Source organism: Urocitellus parryii, chromosome 3 (genome assembly GCF_045843805.1).
Source record: "Urocitellus parryii isolate mUroPar1 chromosome 3, mUroPar1.hap1, whole genome shotgun sequence".
NCBI classification, from domain to species: domain Eukaryota; kingdom Metazoa; phylum Chordata; class Mammalia; order Rodentia; family Sciuridae; genus Urocitellus; species Urocitellus parryii.
Window position 1 is genome coordinate 32,586,358 of NC_135533.1, and position 6,243 is coordinate 32,592,600.

Below are 6,243 nucleotides of genomic sequence, written 5' to 3' on the forward strand. Positions count from 1 at the left end.
GCTTCACAGAACACTCAGGTTCAAAAAGGAACAATCAGAAACGGCACCGTCGCTCAGGTAGTGCTAGGAAATCCAAATGCAAATCTCTTTGCCTGACTCCAATCTCCAAACTTGGGGATTACTTAGTGGCAAATGGCCTATTAATAGAGTTTGTGGGTGTGTGTAGAACTCTAGTTTGAAGATTATTATAAAACAATAAGTAAAAATGGATACGGTCTAACATTTTATACTGTTCAAAATGTGTCATTTGGGACTTTTTTAGTATCATTTTGAATATGGTGTTGAACTGTCTGGAACTCCGTATTTAACAAGAGAATTTATGGATGAATATGAAATATATATGTAGATTTTTAAAAAAAATTTTAGTTGCATATGGACACAATGTCAACTTATTTTTATGTGGTGCTGAGGACCGAACCCAGTGCCTCACTCATGCTGGGCAAGCACTCTACCACGAGCCACAACCCCAGCCACAACCCCAGATAGATATTTTGTAAACTTTGGTACACAATTAAAAAAAAAAAAGTTTAAATCCTATTTCTTCATTCAATAACTAGTTTATACCATTTACCAGGCATGGTTTATCAGTATCAAACATGTATAGACAAGGTCCTTTTCCTCAAGGAGTTCATATTCTTTCTTTTCAGAGACATTTAAACATAAATGATAATGAAACAGTAATCCATTTGAATCTCCTTCTTAAAATAAAATTACAGGAGAAATGAACAGAGTGTATGGGATAAAAGAGAGTGAATCAACTAAAGAACAAATTTGGATGAGAACTACAATTAAGACATAATTTTTTGAAAAGTAACCTTACCTTTATAATACTATATTGATTTCTGAAAATATTGGTATCTCACTACAAAAGAAAAGGATAAGTATGAGAGGGATTGCATATTTTAATTGCTGAAAATATTGGTATCTCAATACTAAAAAAATAAAAGGATAAGTATGAGAGGGATTGCATATTTTAATTAGCCTGATTTAGCCATTTCAAAATATTTCAGAACATTGTGTTTTATACCATAAATATACAGGTAGTCTCTGACTTGATGGTTCAAATTAATGATTTTCAACTTTATGATTATGTTAAAGTGAGATGCATTCAGTAGAAATCATACTGTGAGATTTGAATTTTGGCCTTTTCCTGGACTATCAATGTGTAGTAAGATGCTGTCCTGCTTACTGGGCAATGACAACAAGCCACACTTGCCAGTCCAATAACTGTACTGGTTCCTAAATTCCAGACTGCTGAAATTATTTCTCATTTTAATTATTGTGGCAAATGGAAAAACTTTGGAAAATGATAGATATTAAAGTGTGAGAGGCATTATTGCTTAGTTAAATTAAGCATATAAGAATATGTATTTGTAGAGAGCAATATAAAAATCTAGGCCCAATTCCTTCTAAAGAGTGGACAAATTAACTTCTCTGTAGTATATTTTGGTGTTTGCAGTGCCAGAGTTAAGATTAAATGAGATTATCATAACATACCTATCTCAATGCCTGCTTGGTAACTATTAAGAGATCAATACATGATAACTGCCATTAAATAAGTGATTTATATTTTTTAAAATCTCAAATCCTTCCTACCAATCCTAAAAGTCTCCAAGTGTGGTTTTGGTTCCTTGATGCAATCTTGTTGATACTTTCTGAGGAAGTTAGTCCCTCCCCACTCTAATAATAAATTAATAATAATAATTTGTATTTAGTATTTACTTTGTATTAGGTACTGGGTGTTTGTGTATTTACTCATTTAATCCTCTGCACATCAGCCCTATTAAGTGAATACAATTAAAACCTTTTTTATACTGGAAGGAACTGAACCATAGAGGGCTTGGTTATGTAGCCAACATCAAATGCTAACAAGTGGTGGAGTTATTATATTCTAACAGCTTTCCTAAAGAATAGAAAACAAACCCAATATGGAAAGAGGCAGAATTTTGTCCCAATAACACCACCCTTCCTAGCCACTGGGATTATACATGTGTGCCTCTATGACCAACCTAAAACTATTATGAGAAGTATTTGTGGTCAAAACTTGATTTTACTTACATATATAATGTCTATAATTGATCAGTTTTAACTTTAGAGTTAGGAAATCAAGTTAGCAGCATATTTTATAGTTTTTTGTCACAAGTAAATCTGTTTTATTACTGAAAGTTTCATTGGACATTCCCATGATGTTAATTACATCACAGGTACCTACATCCTTAAATTTGGAATAGACCATTTAGTCATCAGGAAGAATGGAACACATCAGATTTACTTTTTTGTCTCTATGTCTATCCAAGGAAAAATGATGAGAAGCTGTTAAATAGTCTATGTGTTGAGGACAAACTGATATCAAAAGTATCTTCAATTTGATTTCAGGAGGGTAAAGCTAATTAGCCATAAAGTTTTATGAAAACTGACCTACACCACAATTTCCCTGACCTCCTTTCAGAATATGTAAAAAGCTTGGACTTCAGAGTCACCTAGGTTGTGTGCTCCTAGAACATTTCCTTTTTTTGCCTCAGTTTTCCAATCTTTGAAGTAGAATAATAAAATTGCCTTCCTCATAAGGTTGCTGTGAGTATTAAATTAGGAAAACACTCAGAATGGTGACCTGCATATGATGGAACACAATAATTGTAGTTGAAGTAGAAAGAGAATGATAATACTTATTCCCACTCTGCAGCAATGCATAAAATTCTTCAAACTTAGAAGGGAAGTTGACTATTTTCAACAGTGTTGATTCTTTTTGTCAAGAAGTACTGAACATTTGTTATGGTGAATACTATAGCTACCTTTTTATTTGCCTCGTGGAATCCCCAGAACATTTGTTGTTGCCTCTTTCTGAGTCTCCAAAGGACAGGTTCTCAATGAGATTATATCCATAAAACTGGTCAGTAGAACACTTTTTGAAAACCTATTTTCCTCACTAGATCAGAATTTAGGCAGCTGTCAATGTTACCATCAGAATTCCATGTATCTGCAATAAATGCAAGTATAACTCTGTTAGGGGCAAATAGAAATTGTAAAGGGTTGGGCAAACCAATCTAAATGTAATTTACAGGCATGGAAATGAATAAGGGAAGAATATAAAGGAGGGATTATTAGAAAGTAGAGACTAGGCTATCTTTTATAGGAAATCTCTTATTTCACACAAACCCATAGCTTCCTGTTCAAATTTTCTTTCTTTCTGGATCTTTAAAATTGACTTATATCCCCCTAAAGAGATCCTGAGGACTCTAAGAAAAGTAGACGATGGCTATGCAGGTAGACTCTGGATATGTGAAGCTAGCTCTAAACCCTACTGTGATGTGTTTTAGGTTATTATTATTATTATTATTTATGTATTTATTATTATTTATAATATTTTGGTAAGAAGCCAATGTGAGATCTAACCTCTTAAAATTTTAAGTACACCTTACCGTATTGTTTACCATAGGAACTACTATGTTCAGCAGATCTCTAGAACTTACTCATCTTGTATAACTGAAACTTTATAATCACTGAACAATGACTCCCATTTTCCTTTCTCTGCATCTCCTGGTAAACACCATTCTACTTTCTAAGTTTGACTGTTTGGGGTACCTCATCTTATGGTCTGGATCTAATATGTCCCCCCAAATCCCCTTTTGCTAAAGTCTTGGTTGCCAGACTGTGATGCTGCTGGGAGATGATGGAACATTTAAGAGATAGGACCTAGTTAAAATTAAGGATTGGGGGTGTTCCCTCAAAGAGAATATTGGGACTCTGGCCCCTTCTCTCTCTTCTTCTCAATTATGAGGTAGGTAGCTTTGCCATACTTCCTACTCTCTGTCATGATGATCTGCCTCCCCAGAGGCTCCAAAACCACAGAGCCAACTGACCATGGCTTGAAATTTCTGAAGCCATGAGACAGAATAAATCTTTATTTTAAATTGATTTTCTCAGGTATTTTTGTCATAGCAACAGAAATCTAACACATCTCATTTAAGTGGAATCTTGGAATGTGTGTCTTTCTGTAACTAGCTTATTTTACTTAATGTCCTCTGTGTCCATTCATGTGGACACATGGCAGGATTTCCTTTTCTTTAAGGTTGAATAATTTCCTGTTGTATGTGAATACCACATTTTCTTAACCTATTTGGCATTGAGGTTGTTACTGTATCTTGGGTATTATGAGTGGTGTCTTGAACATGGCAGTAGACTGATATCTTCAAGATCTTGATTTCAGTTTCTTTGGATATATACCTAGAAGTGAGATAACTGGATTATATGATAGTCCTGTATTAATTTTTTGAGGAATTTCTATTCTGTAGACACTGTCTCATTTTCCACCCCTACTAATAGTGTACAAATATTCAAATTTCTCTACATTCTCACCAACATTTGTTATCTTTTTATTTTTTTGAAATAATAGTGATGAATACTTCTAACAGGCATGAAGTATTATCTCATTCTGGTTTTGATTTCCATTTCCCTGATGATTAAGCAATGTTGAGAATATACTTCGTGGCTATTTGCATGCCTTCTTTGGAGAAAAATCTATTTGTTTCTTTGCTACTGAATTGTAGGAATTTTTTATGTATGTTAGATAATATCCCCTTATCAGATGTATGGTTTGCCAGTATTTTCTCCCATTTCATAGGCTGTCTTTTCATTCTGTTGATTATTTTCTTTGTTTGCAGAAACTTTTGAGTTTGTGGTCCCACTTGTCTATTTTTGCTTTTGTTGCTTATGATTTTGGGATTACATCCATGAAACCCTTACCTACAACCAATGTTATAAAGTTTCTCCCCTATATTCCCTTCTAGGAGTTTTACAGTGTTAGGTCTTAAAGTTAAGCTTTTCATTCATTTTGGGTTGTTCGGGATGTGTAATGTGTTTAATGGCTTGGTTTATGGGAACGGGGCAGTTAAAATGTAAGAACGTTTTCTTTTAAAAACATAATACTTAAAAATATGTCAGTTTTGAAATAAAGAGATTTTTTTTCCTTCTTTGTTCCCAGAATTAGTGAACATTATTCATGGATTCTGATGTGAGCTATACACTGCAGATGCCACATGAAGACATGACCCCTTCCCTCTTAGAGTTTACGTTCTAGTGGATTTTGTTAGTTTCCATCATCCTATCTGGAATAAGCTTCTAATACATTCCTAAAGCAAATAGTTGGGGCTAGCTATGTTTCTAAACTTTAATGTGTGTTCAGATCTCTAATGATCTTCTTAAAATTCAGATTCTCATTCAGTGGGACTATGTATGGCCTGAGAGTCTACATTTTTAATGAGTTCCTAAATGACGTTGATGTTACTGAACTGGAGACTACATGTTGTAAAGCAAGGATTTAGTGGAAATCAAAATAAAAGAAAATATATGCATTTCAGCTAGTAATACTGTGTGATTAAGAACTTGTGGTTCTTTCAACAGCCATAATAAGTATAAATATTTGCTTCTCAGCAGATGTTCTTACTCCTTAAACAGAAAGTTTAGGTCTTCTTTAAGGTATGCATATACATACATATATACACACCTGCAAACAGCTCACACTCACAGCTTCATTAACATTATAAGTCCTCTGTACCCAATGATTGATTCTGGACTTAAGAGAAGAATTAAATTTCCAATAAAAGAAGGCTTTTTTGGCTCTTTTATCATGACAAGATGCTTGGACAAATAAAATATGAAAAAATCATAATGGTAAAATAACCTGAAAATCATAATTGTAAAATAACCATCTACAATATGTAGATCTTACTGTAGAATAATTAGTAATGAATAAAGAAACTGTTATATAAAATCCAATTGCTAATAATGAGAAATACTTAATCTACCAGATAGTTAAAAACCCAGCCCAAAAAGACCCATCTTGTACCAAAAGACATGTTTAAAAATCGATATTTGTATGCCCAAGACTTGTTTGAAAAGGCGATTATGGTCTCACAAGTAAATCATAAGAATTTTTAAAATTTTGTAAATGCTGTATTTATATGACAGACAAGAACCACTCTGAAGGAATCATTATGGTTTGGGAAATGATATGCAATTTCAAAATCATCTAAATCATTTCAATTGCCTGTATTTACATTTATATAATGGGTATTTATAATGGTGATTATTTTAGAACTTACCTTGTTTTCCAGGATCTCACATTGGTTTCTATGGGAACAAGAATGGCTCTGAAGAGGAGCGTTTTAAGAACTCTTTTCACATTCAGTGACTGCTAACTGAACTGTAAATTCTGTTTGTCTGTTAAAGGTTTTTAACACTTAA